General features: G+C 36.4%; 1 pseudogene; it reads right to left on the bottom strand.

Moving 5' to 3' along the window:
- Positions 1 to 24097, bottom strand: part of LOC128556988 (solute carrier family 23 member 1-like) — a 62458-nt pseudogene that overhangs the window by 14729 nt on the left and 23632 nt on the right.

Genomic DNA, 24097 nt, shown 5'->3' with positions numbered 1-24097 from the left:
CTGCAAATAAAACCATAAGCTTACATTTGCTCCTCGCTGCTGTGTAAGGACATTTCCATTGTGGCTGGTTCAGTATAGAAATTATGGGAATCAAAAAACTGGCAGAGACACCCTGTAGAATTGGTAATCTATAATACAAGAATCAAGGCGTTACAAAATGAGAAATTCATTAAGCTTAGAACTGATGTAACTACATGATTATAAGTGCAACAAGATGCTTTAAAGTTGTAGGTACTTGCGATATAGATCATTTTGAGTATTGATACTGTTCATCAAATAACTTATCTTCTAAGATTTGATTAGCAACGTTTTTATGATAAAATTCACTTCGCTAACTAGCGACAAAAAGTATTCTTGCAAATCTAAGATGTTCCGTCGAGTTAATGTAGTATAAGCTATGAAAAAGCATAGGTCAAATTATATTCAGATCTGTTTAATGCCATCGGTTTATAACACGATGACCATCAATCTGGCGGCCGATCATGTTAACTCTACCATGCTTTTTGAAAGTGTAAATGCTGGTTTTCGCTTAAATGTAACGATTTAAACAGTAATTCAACATGTATGCAATTTTACCATTATGGTTTGATCACTTACCATATACAAATTCGTAGAAATGTACTTTAACTGCAAATAATATTCAAAATAGCGTTTTGTTTACGATATGGACTTCAGTGTTGTTTTTTTTATTTTATGAATAAGGATAATTTTTGATATATTGATCTACACAAGCATATAAAATCTTTGCAGATATAAATAAAATATCTTTATAAACTCATGTTAAATCTCCGTTAGTAGGCATAAATGTGTAGGTAGTGTAAGCATACTGCCTGAAACACAGCATAAATGTGTAGGTGGTGTAAGCATACCGCATGAATAACACATAATACACACCCAATACAGTTCAATTGTAGACTCTTACTTTATGACTCTGATGTTTCCCCTAGTATGTATATCAACGTATTTGAATGATAAATTTCCAGTCACGATCATTTGAAAGTTAAAGATGTTCCAGAATATAGAACTGTGTCTAGGGAGTAAAACGTAACAAACAAAATCAATTTATATCAATCCACGCTGCTTCGAATGTATTTAAATGAAATCATAAAGGGAGACAGATTGTGAACTCCTACAATTCTTATTTGATAACTGAGCGTTCAATAAAAAAAATCGTTAGTTTTTCAACAGCTTAGATATTATAGAATATAGACATGTAGAGACCGTACCATAGCTCTTCGCATACTTTGATTTTTCAAACTAAAGTGATTTTTACAAGTGCACCGGTTACGATAAAAATGTAAACAACGGACTCTGTCTATGAAACTTTGAAATGAATGAATGACAGTCGATCTTAGTCATAATACTGATTGACAGTGAATGCTAATGACTCCATGTGTTGCAGAAAGGTATTTAGTTTGTAACTGTAATTTCCCATCAATTGAAATCCTCTCTAAACTGGTAAAATAATTACTTATATTTGGACAAATCTTATCGTCTTTGCCGTTCGGCAGCTGCAAAAAGGGCAAATATAAAAGATTCAGTGTAAGTAATATTTCACTGGTATTGCCAGTTAGTAAGTTCATACTCTGAACAACACGTCAGAGAAATCTGAGCAGATTTGACCAATTATGACGTTGGCAGCATTAGATTATATTTTTTCTTTACACAAAAATTGCCGTAAGGTAACGAAGCGAATACGCCGATAATCCGGAGTTCACCGATAATTGATCCAGTTCACGCAATGTAATCCAGCAATTAAACTGCATAGCTATTAGCTACTACTATTATAGGGAAGTGGTAGAGTGTCTGCCTTAGGTGTGAGAGGTCCTGGGTTCGAGTCCCAGTTAGAGCTTAACTATTTAGATTCTGCTAAAGCATAGTTTTGCTGTTAATAGAATGTTCCAGATGTTCTAAATTTTTAACACACAGTATCATGGATCAGTATTTAGCAATCCAGATCAAAGTTGAATGTTAAATCAAATGCACCCAATTAGAAAATATTGACTATATTATGTCCCTTTGATGTTTATGCTCTCCATGTTCAAGAAGAGTTACATTTCCTTGATCACAAAATTTTCGTTATCATGAAAATATTAAATGCTCATAACTCCGCACTTCTGGTTAAAATATTGTCTATATTTCTGTTTTTGAGAAATATATGGACATTTGTCTTCATTTCAAAGCTTTTTTAACTTCAAACCTATGATTTGAAAAACTTAGGTACTATCTCTAAGACATGCATCTTTTGCCATATATTTATAACACGGCTAATCCTACCAAGTGAGTAAAGCGACATGTAAATATAAGTTCGATTTAAGTTAATCAAAATAAAACACCTTTTACAGACCTCAATGCCTTATCAAAGTTCAGTACATCATAATAACAATAATGTATTAATACTTTATACTGTGTCACGTTTGTAGCAATAACCATATTGAAAATTTCTTAGTTCTCGTTGTGAAGTGTTAGCTGTACAGCTGTATTAACAGTACAATACAAAGGTATTTATCATCATTTTTAAAACAAAATGTAGCGTATGTTGATATGGCATTAAGGCCGGTGTAACATTGTAAACTGACCCCTATAGAATAATGACCCCCGGTCATTATCTTATATAGAATAATGACCCCTATCTATAAAATATTAACACCCCTTATAAAATAATGACCCCCCGATTTTATCTATAAAATATTGACCCCAACCTTACCTAGTACTAACATACTCTTTATCAATTCAAGTCACAGTCGTATTTCTATTGCTTATATTTGTTGTTGTTGTTGTTTCTGCTGCTGCTGCTGCGTCTACAGCTGACACAGCAGCAGTTTATCTTAGAGGCCCCGCTAAGAAATAAACGTACACCTATAGAAAAATAAAATTTAAAAGGGTTTTCATTTGAATTATCATTGTTATACATAAAGAGAAGTATTACAATAATAGAAGATATACCTAAGTCGTTTCAAGATTACTAGAGATATAGAGAGAACCGATATTTAGCCTGGAGGATAATTTGGTTTTGTTTACAAACAGTGTATTATCATCTTTTATTAGTCATCTGAAATGACTCTTGTCATGTTTTCTTGATAGCAATTGAGATCATCCTTTAGAAATAAAGCAAAAGCCTCACCATACAAACTCTGGTGAGAGATTTGGCCTACGGAAAATGATTCAAACCAATTGTCACTTACAGTGATTTTGCTTAAGTATTTGGTTGGAGTTGCCGAGTGGTTAAGGTTGTTGACTCCTAATCCAGCGGCTCGGGTTCGATTCCCGGGCGGGGAAGCTGGAAATTATGATACACAGTTCCCCACTCAACTAGAGGAGTTCTGACAAGCAACACAGCGTTACTGGATTGAAACCCAGGCCTCCCCGCCGCCTGAAAACTAGCCAGTTCTGGCTATCTAAAAGTGGGCGTTAAACTGAATATGAATAATATGGATATGAACAAATTTATGAATTAAAAAATACGGGTCTTTCCGTGAATTTCTTCACAAACAGCAATTACATTAAGATTTTGTAACGTTGAAACTTGTGTTACGTCGGAATGACGTTTAGGCTACTTCAGTGATACACGCGATGCAAATTTATGCTTCTACCGCATTTTGTGAAATATTTCATGGAAAGAGCCCCTTTTTTTATTTCATAAACTAGTTCGGAATTTTCATAGCAAAAAGACTGCGTAAGTCGTTAGTAAATTGAATCGTTTTCCGTCGTCCACCGAAGCTCGTATGGTGCTACTCTAAGATCAAAAGAATCGCGCATTTTTAGAACATATAACGCCCATCATAGCGACATTTTATGAAATTTCCGATTGACAACACTGACATATCATTCAGATACTTCAATTTTTCATAAATTGTACGAAACAGCCCGTTGCTAAACAAAAAAGGAATATAAAAGATCTGAATCGTACAAAATGAAGGAGAGATGTCCTTGTATATGAATACCAAATATCAGGGCAATATGGTAACTTTACTTTTTGACCATTATTACGTCGACCGTCAAAGAAGACTGGTGTAGCGTGCACGGTCTAGCTCAGTATATTCAATATAATATAATTTTCCTATGGGCTTCCTTGCCGAATGATTGGAAAACAAATGATTCTTAAAATGATTGGTGAAATATAAAATAATTAATGCTAATCAATCTATCTCAATTTAACTGATGACGAGCACTCAAAATTCGTGGATGGGATCTTGTAGTATGGCGATGCACAACAAACAATGCCTGAGGTGAATACCATACATTAAGACTTTACCTAAATACTACCAGATGTCGAGTTCCTATCGTCGTGGAACTTAAACGGAACGCAATGTTCTGAGTAAGAACCCAGACTATGACAGGAGGTCAAGAACCCAATAGTATTTGGCATTTATTATATTATTCATTATTCAGCGATGTTATTCGGTCGGTAGCTTGGCAGATTCTGATCACTTCGTGATGCTGCCCTGGTATTTATAACCCTTTTCCCAACTGTAATTAATGAACGCTCAATGATAATGACAAAATCAAGCTCCTTAGTACAATGATCATCTAAGTGCGTAATTTGACTAATCTTTGTATATTTTCCATTATTAACGCCTTAAATATTGGTTTTATAGTAGTAGTAGATAGAACTTTCTCTCTTCTATGTTTTCATGAAAGATTAATGTTTACTTAATTAAGTCTACTGAATTATGACGACTCATCGGTGGGTCGAAAACGTGGTGCGAATATTTTAGGTACGAATCTTAAGGTATGTGACTACTAAATCAAATCAACATAGGTATCTCGCCACATTACTCCCTCCTCAAATTCATGCGTCCCGCATGATATATTATATATACAAATATAACAATCGTCACACTAAACTTGATTAACATTTATAGAACAAAGTACACCACTATAAATATGAGACCATTATTTTAATGTTTCAACCTGGAACACAAACATAAACTGAAGCATTTATAGTAACTGTATTCAGAAAAGTTCATTTTTGTATTATCATTGTAACATTTCTTATAAGTCAAACCTGGCTAACAAAGCCATTTCATATATCTATTTTTAAGACTTTCTTCAAATACTGTTTTTTTTTTTTTTTACTACAAATTACTTCTCTACCAGCATTTTTATGGTCATCTCACCATTCTGATTGATAGCAATATTTATATCTGAAGGCCTTACATGACCCTCGTCAACATAATCTCCTAGATTAAGATCCACACCAGCTAATGATTGCTTTGCTGGGCATAGAAGGTTTGATTCGTAATTAACCTCTCCTTCTTCAATTATAACAATCTTCTGTCTCTTCTTACTTCCTTCATCACTTCGACAGATACTAACTTCAACCTCCCTTTTTCCTGAATTTTCATCTTCATTATCTGTATTCTCATCCACTGATTTACTATTATCTACTTTCTCCGTATCTTCGGGAGCACTCACCGTATAACATTTGCTACCATTCTTGGTATTATAATTTGCATCACATTTTTCTTCATTCTCACTTTCACTGTCCTTAAAATCCAATTCTATATCTGGGTTCTTATCCCAGTCCTTTTTGTCACTATGCCTCTTCTCTATATATCCGGATCCATCTACTTTGTGTACTAGCTTCATATGTTTCTTAAGATACGCATACTTCATCATAACTTTGTTACAGACTTTACATGTCCTTTCTAGTTCGTCCCTTCTATTACATTTTTCAACATGAGCTTCAATCTTCTCACTTTTCTGTATGCTTGTCTTACATACAGGACATATGGGCAAAAATGGATTTGTACGAACTGTAGTCTTTATCTTTGGCATCTTAGACCTTAAATAAGAAAAGACATAGTCTTTAGCCCAAACCGGTTTCCTACGAGTTCTAGTGTTACTCTGGATGTCTGTCAAATCGTCATTTTTATCAATATCATCTGTACCCGGTAAATCTACATCTGAGTTTCTGCCAGTACTACCTTCATCATCACTATTTCTATCAAAATTGATCTCTGTTTCATCAAGTAAGACTTGGTTCTTACATTTTCTAACTCTATCACAATGACTTGTGGAGCCCGATTTCGTCCACAGTCAATATTATACAGAACTTGGGATAACTTCCCAAGCACTGTATAAGGACCTCGCCAGAAGGATGTGATCTTAGATGAAGTTCCAACCTTCTTTACTGGGAAATAAAACATATACCTTATCCCTATCTGAAACTGTTAAAATGAATTTCGTTTGTCATGCAATTGTTTCTGCCTATTTATTGCTTTTTCGGTGTTCTGTCTTACAATGTTATGTGCAGTTTCTAACCTTTCGCGCAATTCCCAGACCCATTCATGATCTGGTATTGGTTTGATACCTGATGGCATTTCAAATATCAAATCTAGTGGTGTAGATACTTCACGACCAAGCATAAGCATATTTGGACTCATCCCAGTAGTTTCGTGTTCAGCACTTCTATACGCCATCATCACATATGGTATTTGCTCATCCCAATTTCGATGATTCTCATTTACAAATGCACTTAACATCGTCGTTAGTGTTCTATTAAACCTCTCTACCATGCCATCTGACTGAGGATGATATGGCGTTGTTCTTGTCTTTACTATACCTAATACTTCACACATCTCCTTAAATAAACTTTCCCTCAAACTGTCTGCCTTGATCTGAGTGTATCTGTGAAGGTATTCCGAACCTAGCTATAACTTCTTCTACTAAAATTCTGGCAACCGTAGCAGCTTCCATGTTTCGCATTGGAAAGCATTCTGTCCATTTAGTGAAGTAGTCAGCTATCACTAAAATATAACGATTTCCTTGTTCTGTCTCGGGCAACTCTCCAAGGATATCAATAGCTATCCTCTCCATAGGATAGCCACTCCTTACAACCTGCATTGGGGCTTGCTTGGTTTTATTAGGTCCCTTGCGTTTCATGCATATCTCACATCCTGCAACGTACAACCGAACATCATTTTGCATGCCAGGCCAATAAAAGTTCTGTCTAATCTTTGAAAGAGTTTTTCTGATCCCTAAATGTCCGGCCGACCTTATGTCATGTGCACAGTTGAGCACTTTTCTTCTGTGACATCTTGGCACTAATGACTGGTATCTTGATTGTTTAGTTTCTGTATCTTCCATATGTCTCACCAAAAGACCATCTTTCATTTCCAGTCTGTCAAACTGGTTCCACAAGGATTTTACAGTGTATCCCTCTGCTCCGATTTCCTTGAAAAGAGGCTTTTTCTTTGAAGAGACCCATTCAATTACTGTACTTAAGTCTTTATCTTGTTTCTGTAATGTTTCTAATGTATCTTCGTTTTGGTTTATCTTGCCAATGAAAGCCGCCTGATTTACAGTGATAGGAACTGTATTTGAAATTTGCATTTTCTCTGGATCAGTTAAACCACACTGCCGACATGGTATCCTACTAACGCCATCTGCGTTTCCATGCAATCTTCCTGGTCTATGTTCTACTTTCATTTGATATGATGACAAAATCTCCAACCAGCGAGCTACCTGACCCTCGGGATTCTTGAAATTCATCAGCCATCGTAACGATCCGTGATCTGTTCTGACCAGAAATTCACGACCATAAAGGTAGTGACGGAAGTACTTTATAAAATATACTACAGCTAACATCTCCTTTCTGGTCACACAATATTTTCGTTCCGACTTGTTAAGTGTTCTACTAGCATAGGCTACGACTCTTTCTTGTCCATCAATTTTCTGTGAAAGTACTGCTCCGATAGAATAATCACAAGCATCCGTGTCTAAGATGAATGGCAAAGAGAAGTCTGGATGTGCCAATATCGGAGCTGTGATCAACTTATTTTTTAGAGTTTTGAAACTTTCTTCGCAATCTGTATCCCAAGAAAAACGAATATTTTTCTCTGTCAATCTTACAAGAGATCTAGCTATCTGTGAGTATCCCAAGATGAATTTCCGATAGTATCCACAAAGTCCAAGAAACGAGCGTACTTCTGTAACATTGTGAGGTGTTGGCCACTGTTTGATGCATTCGATTTTCTTTGGGTCTGTTCCTACCCCATTTTCATTAATTATGTGTCCTAAAAACTCGACTTCCTTTTTAAACAGATGACATTTCTTGGGTTTCATTTTAAGTCCAGCTTCTTCAAACCTCTCAAAAACTTGCTGTAAATTTTTGATCATATCTTGAAAGGTTTTACCAACTACAGTAATGTCATCCAAGTAAACGAGGCATATTTTCCAATGAAGACCAGCCAACACATATTCCATCAAACGCTCAAAGGTGGCAGGCGAGTTGCAGAGACCAAAAGGCATCTTGTTAAACTCGAAAAGACCCTGCCTTGATGCAAACGCCGTCTTGTGTTTATCTTCATCCGCCATCTCTACTTGCCAGTATCCAGAAGCTAGATCCAGGCACGAAAACCATGAGGATCCAGCAAGCTGATCAAGGGACTCATCAATTCTGGGGAGTGGATACGCATCCTTGATCGTGGCTTCATTTAAACGACGATAATCAATACAAAACCTTCTAGATCCGTCCTTCTTCTTTACAAGAACTATCCCACTGGCCCATGGACTAGTTGAAGGTTGTATCACATCATCTTTTAGCATTTGGTCAATTTGTTTTTCAACCTCATCCTGCAAATGTACTGGTATCCTCCGAATTGGTTGTTTGATGGGCTGGACATTGGCTGTTGGGATGTGATGCTTTATAATTCCTGTCCTACCTAAATCACTGTCAGATTTCGAAAAGATATGTGAATACCTTGTTAAAAGTTCCTTGACCTTTTGTTTATTTTCGGTGGCCATCCCAGAAGTTGAACGTTCATATAGATTTTGAAGGTGCTCAGGAAGAATGTTGTTTTTATTATTGTGTGTCCCTTCTCCTTCTACCCTATCAATTTTGCATATAGTTGCGACATTAGTCCCAGGATAGAAAGTTTGTGGCTGCTTCGAAAAATTAGCAATTCTTACAGGAACCATTTTATCTGCTCGAACTAGAGTTCTTGCGACCATCCCCTGTCCTAGCTCCCTGAATGTATCACTTGCTTCAATAAGACCCCATCCTATCCTTTTAATTCCTGATTCAGTCACCATCCCTTTGGTTATCATCTCAGTTTCAGCAGGTATCACAACTTGTTCTGATAAGACTATCCTAAAACATCCTATCTTGCCAGAACAGAAGATATTAAATGTTTGATCATGAAGTTTCATGGTATTGCTGACAACGTCTATGCTTACATCGTGATTCTGCATGAAATCTAGGCCAAGTACTACATCTATGTCGATTTCTGCAATGATAACATCAACTTTGCAATATTTATCACCAAATAAAATGGAAATCTCCGTTTTTCCTTTGATATTCAAGTAGTTTCCACTGGCGGATACAATCCGGGAGTCAAATGGTTGAACTGGACACTGTTGATCAATGACACTCCACAACTTCTCAGAAATGATTGTCAACGTGGCCCCTGTATCGATCAGACAATCAACTGACATCCCATTAATGCTAGCTGTTACGTATAAACCAGAAGATCGCACGCTCGTCCTCTTACAACTGTGTTCGGTATTCTTATCCTTCTTTTTGTCTGTCTCAGATCTTGTTTCTGAGATGCCTGACTTAGATTGATTATATGGGTCATGTCTCATATCCTTTGGAGGAGGGTTTCTAACTGTTGGATTCGAAGGATAGTATCTTCTTGATCTATCATCATATCTGTATGGCCGAGGAGGTGGATGTCGGTATTGTCCTCGTTGAGCATTTCGTCGATCATAACCATAAGGTCTATGCATAGGCCTATTTTCAGGCTTATTATATTGTCCTTGACGTTTCAGACTATCTACACTATCTTTCAGATTTGAAACTACCTGTTTGAGATTTTCAATATCTTTTGACTGTCCCTCATTTACTGCAGTTCTAAGAATTCCTTGTTGCTTCTTCTCTGCACGATAGAATGCCTCCAGCTCCACCGCATGTCTGACGGCATCGTTTAGATCCGTAGGCCTGGCCTGCTTAATCTTGAGACGCATTTCTGAACTCACAAGAGCATCGATGAATTGTTCCTTAGCCAGGGTCTCACGAACGTCGGCTGGGGCATTAGGATAGGCCAAGTTAGCTAGACGTCGGATATCCTGTCCCAGTTCGGCCATAGACTCTGTAGCTTTCTGTTGTCTGTCTCTCAACTGGACCCTATACAACTCAGTTTGATTTCTCGGTGAAAACCGATCTTCTAAAGCTCTTATTAATTCATGATAATCCGTAGTCTTTGAATTAAGGTTGCCAAAAACTCCCTGGGCTTGTCCTCGTAGTGATACCGATAGATATAAGCCTTTCTTGTTATCATCCCAGCCATTTAAAGTAGCACAGGCATCAAAGTGTGCCTTATAATCTGTCCATGCACTTGTCCCGTCGTATGTGGCTGGCTTCACCAAAGTCGTCTTACTGGAGCTTGATATTTTTGTATCATCACTTGAATCTAAAGTTTGCTTATCCTCAATTTTTGGTGGATGGTCAACCTTTTTTATGCGCTCCGTCACAAATCTATCTGGTTTTAATGACTCTTCTTTATCTTCTGATGTAGGTGTTTCTGGTAACAGACGTCTAGGTTTCAAGGTTCCTTTATGTATCGTAGATAACCCTTCATCAGGTCTACCTGGTGGTATCATTTCAAAGACATACTTTTTATCACTCTGTATTGGGGTCGAGGTGCCAATATCACTCAAGGTCTTATCTATTTCTTGTTGTAACTTTGAAATCTCTCGTTCAAGTATCAAAATCCTATTTTGTCTTCTCAACCTCTCAACCTCTTCAACCATGGTTTCGTCGTGATGAGGCAACCCAAAAGTGTGCTCAGCCATCTTTTAGCGTGGATAAGATAGCCTATATGAAGCTATGAATATGCCCCACGTTGGGCGCCAAATTTTGTAGCGTGCACGGTCTAGCTCAGTATATTCAATATAATATAATTTTCCTATGGGCTTCCTTGCCGAATGATTGGAAAACAAATGATTCTTAAAATGATTGGTGAAATATAAAATAATTAATGCTAATCAATCTATCTCAATTTAACTGATGACGAGCACTCAAAATTCGTGGATGGGATCTTGTAGTATGGCGATGCACAACAAACAATGCCTGAGGTGAATACCATACATTAAGACTTTACCTAAATACTACCAGATGTCGAGTTCCTATCGTCGTGGAACTTAAACGGAACGCAATGTTCTGAGTAAGAACCCAGACTATGACAGGAGGTCAAGAACCCAATAGTATTTGGCAATTTATTATATTATTCATTATTCAGCGATGTTATTCGGTCGGTAGCTTGGCAGATTCTGATCACTTCGTGATGCTGCCCTGGTATTTATAACCCTTTTCCCAACTGTAATTAATGAGCGCTCAATGATAATGACAAAATCAAGCTCCTTAGTACAATGATCATCTAAGTGCGTAATTTGACTAATCTTTGTATATTTTCCATTATTAACGCCTTAAATATTGGTTTTATAGTAGTAGTAGATAGAACTTTCTCTCTTCTATGTTTTCATGAAAGATTAATGTTTACTTAATTAAGTCTACTGAATTATGACGACTCATCGGTGGGTCGAAAACGTGGTGCGAATATTTTAGGTACGAATCTTAAGGTATGTGACTACTAAATCAAATCAACATAGGTATCTCGCCACACTGGCAAGCCACCTTAATTCACTCTATTCTTCGAATTGTGGTGGCATAACAACGCATCTTAAAAACCATTTATCCCGGTTGAGGCCGAATTATGCATCCTCTTTTAAATATACTTACGACTTTTGTGAGTCTCGGTGGCGCAATGGTAGCGCGCTTGCTTATTAAAGCGGATAGGTCTCCCCAAAGGAATAATTTTTCGCCGTAATAGAAACAGATGACTTATGAAAGTGGGGTACATAAAGGAATCCTTTTGCAACTTGGAACCGCTGCAACTTTCAAGGTACACGGTAGAACATACGTAGAACATACATGTAGATCACGAAACTCCTGCTTTAAAAGGTGCATGGCTTTTTGTTTAGAACATGTTTTAGATCTAAATCTTTTTGTTACCTATAAAAGTTTCATGCTTCAAGTATTTCAATAGGCTTAAGTTTTATTTTTCCAAGATTCTTTAACAGTACCTTTAATTTAGTATCTTTTACAGCCTCGTAAATTTGTGCCATCACATTATATGCAAGGTATAACGAATAATTATGTTACGCATACATGTAAATAATTATTAATTTACCTTCTGTACAATGTTTTATGCTACCCCTGAAAGTGATGTCAAATACCCTTAACATTCATTATGTCACCTACATATCACTTTTATATACCTCCAAAAATAGGCGAAACTGGTATGAGGTAGCCCAGTGGTTTTATTACCCATGACGTTCCTCGTCGTTATAAATTATTCAAATTTCAGTATATTGTTGAAGAGACATCCTTCTTTGGATTTTGGGTATTTTTGTTATTTTTCAGGCGTCATTAAGTAGAAAAAGTCAACAATTATATCAGTATTTATAAGGCATAAAATATGTAAATCGGTTGTGGGGAAGTCCCACGTTTTATGACCTGTGACGCCAATGACAATAAGATGTTGTTCAAAGTTCAATTTAATATTGAAATATAGTCATTCCCCTGGAGGTTTGGGTGCTTTTTGTCACTTTTCAAGAGCTTCTAAGTAACACGTATTGAGCAATTGTTATACCCCTTTATAACAGTAAAAGCCATTGCAGAATATGTTAACTCCGTTTCTGTTACGATACCCATCACGATTTATATATAAAGTTGTAATGTGTTTTTAAAGAAACCAGGGAAGCCGGGACCACTTCTTAGAAAAAAACAAAACAAGGGCTGCAGTCAAATGACAACAATATATCCTGCCGATGTCATTTGAAAAAAGGGCCATAACTCCGGAACGGGTTGAGCAAATCCAAGATTTGTTTCTTCCCCCACAACTAAGCATTAATAGTAATAATTCCTGAAAGTTTGAATCGATTCAACCCTATAATGAATGGATAATGAATGAGGAGTTGCGGTCACAAAAATTTGCAATATATATATATATATATAAGAAAAAAGTAACAAAGGGCCATAACTCCCGAACAGGCGGAGCAAATCCATTTTTTCTCTTCCTGCACAACTGAGCATCAGTAGTAGTAATCCCTGAAAGTTTGAATCAATTCCGTCCAGTAATGAATGAGGAGTTGCGGTCAAAAAAATGTTGCACGGACGCATGCACGGACGCACGCACGGACGGGTGCCATTACCATATTCTCCTCCGATGCCTATCGGTGGGGGATAATTATATTGTAAATGTACCTTAGACGGGTTAGGGTTAGGGTTTGGGTTAGGGGGTCGTTATTCTATAGGGGTCACAATTCTATGTGAGGGTCACTTTTCTACGTGTTGGGGAGTCATAATATTATGACCGGGGAGTCACTATTCTACATAAAATATAATATATAATATATATATATATATATAAAATATATATAAAATAATGACCGGGGGGTCATTATTCTATGGGGGTCAGTTTACAACGTTACACCGGCAATAAATGTTTGTTCCGATGGCCTAAAATAAAAATGAATACTCTATGTTATCGTCCTAGGTGAGGTGAGCAAAACTATATTTATGCTCACTTAATCGTATTCATTAAATACATTGATGATTTCTTTTGTGATACAACTCATTTAAATGGGTCAACCGTGTTGTTGTACTTATAAAACAGACTGGCCTTGTTTATAGATTGATCAGGGTTACGATATGTATTGTATTTTGCCATCGAAATTATATTAAATATATTATTATACTAAATTTTATTTCTATAAAATGCTTCTTCCCCTTCCTTTTGGATCCGTCCATGTTTACAAACACGTTTATTTTATGGACTGTACATGAACTGCTCGTGGTGTAATAAACGTCTTACAAAACCGCGCCCGCATTTAAAAAATATATGTTATTTATTACATGTTCATGTCGATTTCAAAGTCATGAACAACATTTGCTCAAAATTGCCCGACCTTTATCAAATTAAAAGTATTTTTTCAAAACAAATTGTATTGACTTTTTATTATTTTCAAAAGTAGGAAATTCTATTATTTTTTTTTATTGAAACCCTTAATAGCAACAATATTAAACAGTATCCCGTTATTTTGGTATGGAAGAAAACGATATTTGTAGTCAGATAATTCTTTTTGCCTCATCGACATTCAATACATTACTATGTAAGTTCAGGTAACCTAAAAAGCACGACTGTTTATCCTACATTTCTAATTTCTTTTAAAGAATATGCGAAGCACAGAATACAGCCTGTGCCCAACATCAGCTAATGGATTGTAAATTTCAACATAAGTGTTGAAAATGCGCTCAAATATAACAGTATTTTTTTTTTAATTTGTGAATAAAACAACAAATGAATGTCCTCTTGAAATAAAGCATTTAAAGTGGTGCTGCAAATGTGCACATCTGTACTAAATTTACATTCTTAGAGCACAAAACAATTCTTTGGACTTGACCTGGTAATACCAGAGGTAGAGCATGCTATTTTGTCGACACATCTATGCCGGGGATTGAGCACGCTATAGAGTTGACACATTCATGCCTTGGGTTGAGCATGTCTTAAAGTTTACACAGCCATGCCGGGTTTTGGGCATGCTATTAAGTTTACACAGCCATGCCGGGGGTTTAGCATGCTTAAAGTGTACACAGCTATGCCGGGGTTAGAGCACGCTATAAAATTTACACCGCCATATATGGGTTTGAGCATGCTTTAAGGTTTACACAGCCATGCCGGGGGTTGAGCACGCTATAAACTTTACACAGCTAAGCCGGGGATTGAGCATGCTAAAAAGTTTACACAGCCATGCCGGGGGTTGAGCATGCTATAAAGTTTACACAGCCATGCCGTAATTTGAGCTTGCTATAAAGTTTACACAGCCACGCCGGGGCTTGAGCCTGCTATAAAGTTTACACAGCCATGCCGTAATTTGAGCCTGCTAAAAGGTTTACACAACCATGTCGGGGATTGAGCCTGCTATAAAGTTTACACAGCCATGCCGTAATTTGTTTCTGCTATAAAGTTTACACAGCCATACCAGGGGTTGAGCCTGCTAAAAAGTTTACACAGCCATGCCGGGGGTTGAGTCTGCTATAAAGTTTACACAGCCATGCCGGTGCTATAGCATGGTATAAAGTTTACACAGCCATGGCGTAATTTAGCCTGCTATAAAGTTTACACACCCATGCCGGGGGTTGAGCCTGCTATAAAGTTAACATAGCCATGCCGGGGGTTGAGCCTGCTATACAGTTTACACAGCCATGCCGGGAGTTGAGCCTGCTATAAAGTTTACACACAGCCATGCCGGGGGTTGAGCCTGCTATCAAGTTTACACAGCCATGCCGGGGCTATAGCATGGTATAAAGTTTACACAGCCATGCCGATATTAGAACCTGCTATAAAGTTTACACAGCCATGCCAGGGTTTGAGCATGCTATAAAGTTTACACAGCCATGCCGGGGGTTTAGTATGCTATAAATTTTACACAGCCATGGCGGATATTGAGCATGCTTTAAAGTGTACACAGCCATGCCTTGGGCTGGGCATGCTTTAACGTGTACAAAGCCATGCTGGGGGTTGAGCATGCTCTAAAGTTTACACAGCCATGTCGGGGGTTGAACATGCTATAAAGTTTACACATCCATGCCGGGGTTTGAGCACGCTATAAGGTTTACACAGCTATGCCTAGTGTTAAGCATGCTTAAAATTCTACACAGCCATGACGAGGGTTGAGCATGCCTTAACGTTTAAAAAGTCATACCAGGGTTTAGCATGCTTTAAAGTTTACATAGTCATGCCGGGGGTTAAGATGGTTATTGAGTATATACAGCAATGTGTAGGATTTAGCATGTGCTGTGTTATATTTAATCTTTAAGCGTGTTTAATGTGTTATTGAATTTACATTGTCTCGCTTAGGTTTGAGCGTGCGGTCACCTTTATTCAGTCATGCTGCCAAGGAATGTGCGTGTTATGGAGTTACAAAGGCATGCTGAGGGTTTTGTGTTTAAAACAACTGCTATAAACTTTAAACAACTATACCACATGTTAAGCTTGCTATGTAAGTTACATCACAGGAGAGCTAAACGTGCTTACATGAAGCAGACAGAGGGCTGAGCGTGCTTAATAGTTTACAGTCAGACCAAGGCTGTTAACCTGTTTTGTGTTTACGCATGCAGCAAGGCAAGAAATGATACACACTCAAAGATTACAGACTTGCTGGTTGAGATATATTTCATTGAAAACAATCAATTTCAAGTATCAAGTGGAGACTAGTAAACGATACATGTACAGAATATGTGGAAAAACGTTGAGAGACATATACAGCGAAAATTGCAGACCATAAGCTTAAGCAGGCTAGTGTGGAATACGTAAATTCAACTACAGTGCTACTAGATTCACTTTCTACTTATGCGTTGTTTATCAATTCCTGATACGTTCAATATTTTCTCAACTAAATCATAGGTATGTAGTATCACCAGCACTTACCTGATACCAAATGTAGTTTGTAGCAACGTGACCATACCAGAGACGAAGAAAACAGTACCGAGAATTTCACTGAGGGCAACATAGTCACTTTCCAAACAAAGAAACTTGCAGAGAAGTATTGGCAGTGATATAAGACTTCCTGATGCAGTCAGAAAGTGCTGAAAAATAAAGATTTAGGGTGGTGTTTAATAGAAAATGCATTATATCGATAAACCCAAAAAAGTTAATTTATAGAAATTTATGATAAAAGTTTATACTGATGATTAGTACTGTTTTAGTAATTTTCTGGGCAGACATACTGATTTGTTTTCGCCGTCTGTCAATCCACATTTAGTTTGCCTGAACGTCATCTCCAAAACCACTGGCCACATTTCAGTAATATTTCACAGGGGCGTTTGGTATCAGACTTGATCGTCAACAAGTACCGCTTGGATTTTTATTGCGGAGTTAGGATTCATTGAAGGTAATATTCTGATACAATTTATTCAGACAATTTCTTTTAAACTATGCTTGGAATTGAATGAAACTACGTAGGAATGATCACTACATAGCTAAGATGTAGGGTTTCTACGAGTGTTTTGGTTGAATGATTTTCGCTGGGTTATGGGCCGTTTATTCTTCAAAGCAGTACTTGTTACGGTATAAGGTGCAGATGAGAATATTATAATAACAGTTGCTAATTCATATACAAAAACTCCGTATTGATAAATTTTCTTTTTATGTTTACATTTACCTCAACACTCGATTTCCAAAAATCCTTGTCATATTAAATTTATAGAGAATCATGCGTTTTTTCAGGAAAAACCATCTAGTTTATATTAACTATATTAGATTTGGTTACAGTGTCAAAATATTAATCGCGATGCAAACGAGAATTCTTAATAATGTTTATAAAATGCATGAGAAAAAATAAATGACTTCAGATAAGGTCTTAGCTTTTTCTTTCACAGCGATCAATTTGAATCTTCTTTAATTTGAAGACACTCAGCCATGAAAACGCTTTAGATTTGAGCCGCACCGTGAGAAAACCAACAAAGTGCGTTTGCGACCAGAATGGATCCAGACCAGCCTGCGCATCCGCGCAGTCTGGTCAGGATCCATGCTGTTCGCTTTCAAAGCCTATTGCAATTAGAGAAACCGTTAGCGAACAGCATGGATCCTGACCAGACTGCGCGGATGCGCAGTTGGTCTGGATCCATGCTGGTCGCAAACGCACTATGTTGGTTTTCTCATGGTGCGGCTCATTTGTAATTAAGATTCACAGTAACAAATCTATGAAAACTGTAAACCTCGGTATGTTTTACTGATTTTTTGTTCAATTGATGCTCATTGCCAATACAAATTTGCATTTGAAAGCATTCTTTTCATCTAGAAAGAGGACGTGCTGAAAGGTATCTCAGGGTTACTGATGAGAAATATAGACTTTTTCTTTTCAAATTTGAGAATAGTTTTTGAATCAATATTGCAATTAAGCAGAGTCTACATTTGTTAAATTCAACAGAAACAGATAACAGCCGTCTTTACAAGGAATATTACGAAAGTTTATCTTAAAGACAAAAAAAATCTGTCTCTTCAAAGATGGTTTTAAAAATTAATTAAAGGTTAAAAGGAGTGCAAATCAAAGCGGTTCATTACTCTACAAACAGTGCATGAACTGTTGCAAATTAATCTGACTGATTATGGCTATGAACGAAAATAAATATCGTAATATTTAGTGTGAATGACGTGTATTATTGGTTACATAATTTGGTAAAAATAACTAGAATAGTTTAACACAGCTTTAAAAGAAATCGGAATATCCAATTGCTTTCAAACTGATCATGGAAATGGACTTCATCGTAGATTTAAGCTCTTACTTTAGTAAAATATGTGATACTGATAGATTCCACAAACGGTTAAACAGTATTGTAAACGATATCCGAAATATGAAAACGTTTTGGGACAGAAACTGAGTTCATTGCGTCAGCTTTCATAGCCAATTTTACATTGTAGCCTCCCTTGATTATCTGGCAATGCGTGCAAGACCACAGGATTAACGTTTTTCGGTTATCTGCTACCTGGTGAATATCGATATTTGGTCAGACAAGGGTCATTGTTTATTGGAAAGTCAGTCTACCTTACAAGTGTATCAATTAGTGAGAAGTGGAAACAGTGTATTATAGTTAATAAAATTAATGTGTTAACTTTAAAAGTTTTACCTATTTTGGCATTTTTATATGAAGTAAAATATTTTTTGATCAAACATAATAAAATAATAAAAAACTTATTTTAGAATACGTTACAAATTTCATTCTGCTTTTAGGGGAAAAAAAGCAAGTTTTTTTCAAGTTCTGTCTGGAGAAGTGCACAGAAAAATTCATTAAAAAATATATAAAAAGTTTTAGATGAAAAAAAAAACCAACAGAAAAAAAAACAACCAAGATTAAACAAAAACATATTATAATCGACCATCAGTATACTAACACATGTAATAGGTCTAGCTATGTAATACGCATTTCACAAACCCACTGAATTGCCAGAAAAAGTTTTTTTGCTAAAACATGCCTGATTTAAATTGATCAGGGAAGCGTTAAGATCATGCTAAATTTCATTTAAAAAAAAAAAAAACCATTAAAATCTTCATACTTTGTAGTTTGTGCACATATGTGGATACATTTTGTACTAAAATTATAAAAGTACGAAATTGCTATTTAAAAAATAGTTATTTATGAAAATGGCTCTTTTCCTTCTGTTTTATATTGTGGGAATAGGGAGTGATAGTATCAATTTTATAACGAGTAGGGAAGCATTAAGATGCTATTAAATGACAAAACTTTTTACATCATTATAATAATGAAAGATTAAAGTTTGTGCTCATATGTGGATAAATTATGTGGCATAAAAAATTAAAAAAGTTATTACAAATTAAAAAATCATTTCCTATATATCTCTATATTAGCAAAATCAATCGGATCGAGAAATCGATAACGCCGATAGCGTATTTTCAAGGGAGACAATTTCATCGATAAGCCAGCGATCTGGCTATGAAAGCTGGCAATGATAAGAACAGTCATTTTGAATAAATATCCGAAAGAATGGCTTCGGTGGAAAACTTCTACAGATGTCTGGTAATGCTGCAAATAATAGATCAAATGAAATTTCGATAATAGAAAAAAGAAATCAGTGAAAACACCAACATTTTAGATTGGAGATATTGTCCTTAAAGAAATCAGAAAAACAGGAAATTGTCAAATTCATTATTGCGGCTGGTAAAGTGCTTGACAATAATTTAACAAAACACTTTTAAAATCAGATACAAGTCTGGTGAATGTCAAAAAGTCAAATGGCACAGCGTGTCTAAACTAGCATCCAAGTGGCCAGCGGAAAGCAAAATAGGAGTAACTATTCCCATATCAAAACTTCCGACAAACAGTTTCATGTTTTACTATAAAATTCCGTTCATTCCACCGGGTTATGGTAGCTTCCATTTTATGCTTGATATTATTGCAATTATTACTTTACATATATTTATAAATAACTGAATATAACAGATGAAATGTTCCACTGCTTTTAATTGCTATTTTCAGGTGACGTTCCTTTGCAATGTTTGTATGTATTAAAATGTTGATTTACATGTATATATACATAAATTGATTTCGTCATACTTGTTTTCAATGTTGATATGCAGCCAACTATTGTATCAACAAGGTCTTTGTTCAACCATGTTCTTTTATTTTACCAGTTCTTTGTATATGTTTTGTTGTAAATTTCAAATAGAACATGCAATTCTCAATATGATTTCAACATCAAATCAATATGCTGTATATGATCATTAAAATTTTCTATTTTTATTATAACGTTGTAACGTATAAGGGCATGTGCCGTGTATGAACATAAAAATACACTAATAAATTTGGTGTGCAGCTTAAGTTATGTCTTTTGCTTTGATCCAAGAATCCATAAAATGAAGACCCCTCAGTCATGAACAGATAAATAGTATTCATGCCATCTTAACTTTATGGATACCACGGATAAGGCTTGTATTGTACAAGATGGTGGATATATACAAGGGTCATTTAAGAATAACTGAGAGCACTTCTATAAAACTTTAAGTGTACAACATTAGCTGATAGGTCAGTAAGTGTCAGAGACGATATCCTAAAGTACAACAAATGTAACCATAGAATACGACAACGTTCCCTTGCAATGGAAATACATTAAGTTTGTCTAGGTATAAGTACCGCACAGTATTATGGCGCTTTTATTTTTAGCATCATGTAAATAAATAATCAGTTTTTTAGCAAAAGAAAATATATTGGAAATATTAAAGATTAATAGTTGGTTCGATGGCGCAGTAGGTTGAGCGGATAGGCATGTAGACATTTTGTAGTGTAGTTTTGATGGTTCGAACCTTGCATCTGCCATTTCTTGTTTCTTTTCTTTTTTCATTTAATTTATATACTTTGTGTAAGTTTGTTTTTCTCTGGTTTCTAATTTATTCATGAAAGCCTTAAAAATACGAGGGTGGGATCAAAAGTAATGCAACCAATGGTGTTAAATGACAGCTAAAGGTTGGATTAAGAAAATCTTTATTTCAAACCTTCAAAGAAATCTCCTTTGACAGATACACAACGTATCAATCTTTTAATCAAATCCTTAAAAGCTTTCTGATAGTCTTTCAGGTATATCACTAAGGAGGTTAAATATGGCGGCCCCCAACTTTTGGCGGGATGTATATTTTCTGCCTGCAAGCTTTTCCTTGAGACGAGGGAAAAGGAAAAAGTCACAGAGGGGTGTAGATCCGGAGAATAGTGTGGGTGTTCTAGAACATATACTCACTGTTCATTCAAAAAAGACGTCACAATCCCAGCCTTGTGACTCGAGGCATTGTCATGTAACAAATGGATGCCTCGGATACCCGTCTTTGGTCGACGTTTCTGAAAATACTTGAGAAGCTTTTTAAGAACTTTTTTCTTATAAAACTTGGCATTTATTGACTTGCCTTTAAGTACAGGAACCTGGATGGCGAGACCTTTAGTAGTGAAATATATGGCAAACATAACCTTTTTCACACTTGCAATCCTTTTGGTATCTTTGGTGAGCCATACTCTGTTACTAATTTTTCGATGCGGTTCGAAGAAATGTATCCAAGACTCATCACCTGTTACTACATTCATAAATGCTTGGAAACTTTTTCAAAAGCTTGCGCGCCATCTTAACGCGCGTGCGTTTTAGCTCATCAGTGAGCAAATGCGGGACCCACCTAGCACTTTTCTTCTTCAGTTTCAAAATATTTCGCAGAATGCGCAACACAGATGCTTTTGAAATGCCAACCATGTCCGCAATCTGCTGAGACGTATATCTTGCGTCAGAAAGTACTATTTGTTTGATTTTTTCAACAATCCTTGGACTACTTGCAGACGTTGGTCGACCAGTTTTAGGCGCATTTTTGACAGACTCCACGCCTGCACAAAATTTCCTAACCCAACTGCAAACTGTGGAAAAGGACATTTCATTTCTACCATAAACAGCACATATGTCAGCATAAATGTCCTTTGAACCTCTTCCGAGTGAAGCGCAAGTCTTAATGTAAGACCTAATTTCGTTCGCATTTTTAACACTATTTTGCCTAACCGCCTACGAGTAGGGTTTGTGCAAATGTGAATTGTGACTGAGATATTGTGTCTACATGTATAGTTTATACGTCGATTGAAAGCTATTACAACGGGAAACACGTGCAAGGCGTGAATTTTGTACTGGCGCTAAAATAGCGGTTGTCTACTTTTGATCCCACCCTCGTATTAGATCATATTAAACATGAAGCTTATTTAAACATGATTACGTGTTAACAGTGACATACATAAGTTAGTGAAAAAGAAAGTACTAGATTAACAAACTAATGTTGGCTTCGTTGAATCGTATTGAAAAAAAAATGAAATTAAATATAGATTTCAAGATTAATTTTACGGGTGCGGGAATTGAACTCTCGACGAAAAAGTACAAGACGGATACCACTACCGAAGCAATGTCAATTTGAGATACTAATCCATATCGTCTATGCGCGATTTACCTAAACTGGTAAATAATACGGTCGACTGCGTTGTTTACAAATATCAAATTATCGTTAGGCCGCTAGGTATGATACCCGAGGTCCGGAGTTCAATACTAGATTGAAGTAAACTTTTTTTTACATTTTTTCACCATAGATACACTACCGGTTTTTCTTCGGGCGCAGCATTTACGGAAAATGAAGGCATTCATGGACCTTGGACGCCCAAGGTCCATGAATGCCTTCATTTTCCCAAGGTCCATGAATGCCTTCATTTCCCGTAAATACTGCGCCCGAAGAAAAACAGTTCCTAAAGTACTCGCCTTAAATGATGCTCGACGCCAAGATAATTTATTTATTCTTTAAGCACGTCCGCTAAGCGTTTGGCTGTTGGAATCCCGTGTGTGCTGTATAACCGTATTATTTTCAAAGCCAGTGGAAAAACCGGCAGTGTATCTATGGTGAAAAAAGGTAAAAAAAAGTTTACTTCAATCCAGTATCGAACTCCGGACCTCGGGTATCATACCTAGCGGCCTAACGAATTGCGCTAATACAGGCGCTTTGAAATATAAACAAAACAATAGCATAAATTTAAGTTTATACATGTAATGTTTACTTCGCAAATAGTAATTCCTCGTTGGCCAAGCGGTAGTGGTATAAACGGACGGAACGTTTGTGCACGCAGCACATACGGCTTTGAAATGCTGGCAGTCGGAAGATGTTGTTCTCACTGTTCCATTTAATAAGGGCGATAGACTCATCATTGTACATATGCCAGATCTGAAGCTCGTTTTCAATCGAAATCACGCACCGGAGATTACCATGATGAAATGAAGTAAGAAAATTTTCTGAAATGGTTATTGAAACAACTCATACCAAGACTGAAAATCAAACTGAAATAAAACAAAAATAAAGTTTGACTACAAAAAAAAAATCCTTAGAAAATAATCGAGTGTCCAACTCGTGCTATTGATATGTTTCGCACTGCATTTGCAAACCGACAGCTTAGCCACCTGAGCTATTTCACCATTTAAATAAATGTTCAGTTTTATTCGACAAGTATCATAAGAATGCCTATCTAGTTTACCGTGATAACTGACCAACCTAAATTATCTTTATTAGACTCGCCTGAATTTTTCGCGCCATTTTATTATCGTTCGCCGACTGTACTGTGCGATACCTATAACATCAAAACAAACAATGCGAGCACGTGAAAGTATTACAAATGGACTGACATATTAAACGCACACCGTTAACAATAACTCTAGATAGAAACAGTTTTGTTGAATCATAATATAATTTCTACATAGTGGGAGGGGAATGGAGTTTAGTATACTTACCCAGTTATCGTCGTAAAAATATTCTACAAATGCACACAGACATTTTCGTTTTTAATAATCGTTTATACAGGTGTCAACTGGATATCTCTTACCATGTACACATTGTAACACAATGGCTTGCACTGGTTGCAAATAAAAAACGTTTAAATAAGCTCAAACAGTTTTGATGTTCTATATGTGGTTAGCAACTAGCAACCATATCCATTTACTGTCGGTCTTAAACGCTAGTG

This window comes from Mercenaria mercenaria, chromosome 1, assembly GCF_021730395.1.
Source record: "Mercenaria mercenaria strain notata chromosome 1, MADL_Memer_1, whole genome shotgun sequence".
NCBI classification, from domain to species: domain Eukaryota; kingdom Metazoa; phylum Mollusca; class Bivalvia; order Venerida; family Veneridae; genus Mercenaria; species Mercenaria mercenaria.
The sequence above is the reverse complement of the archived record's forward strand: the minus strand, read 5'-3'. Positions and strand labels throughout refer to the sequence as shown.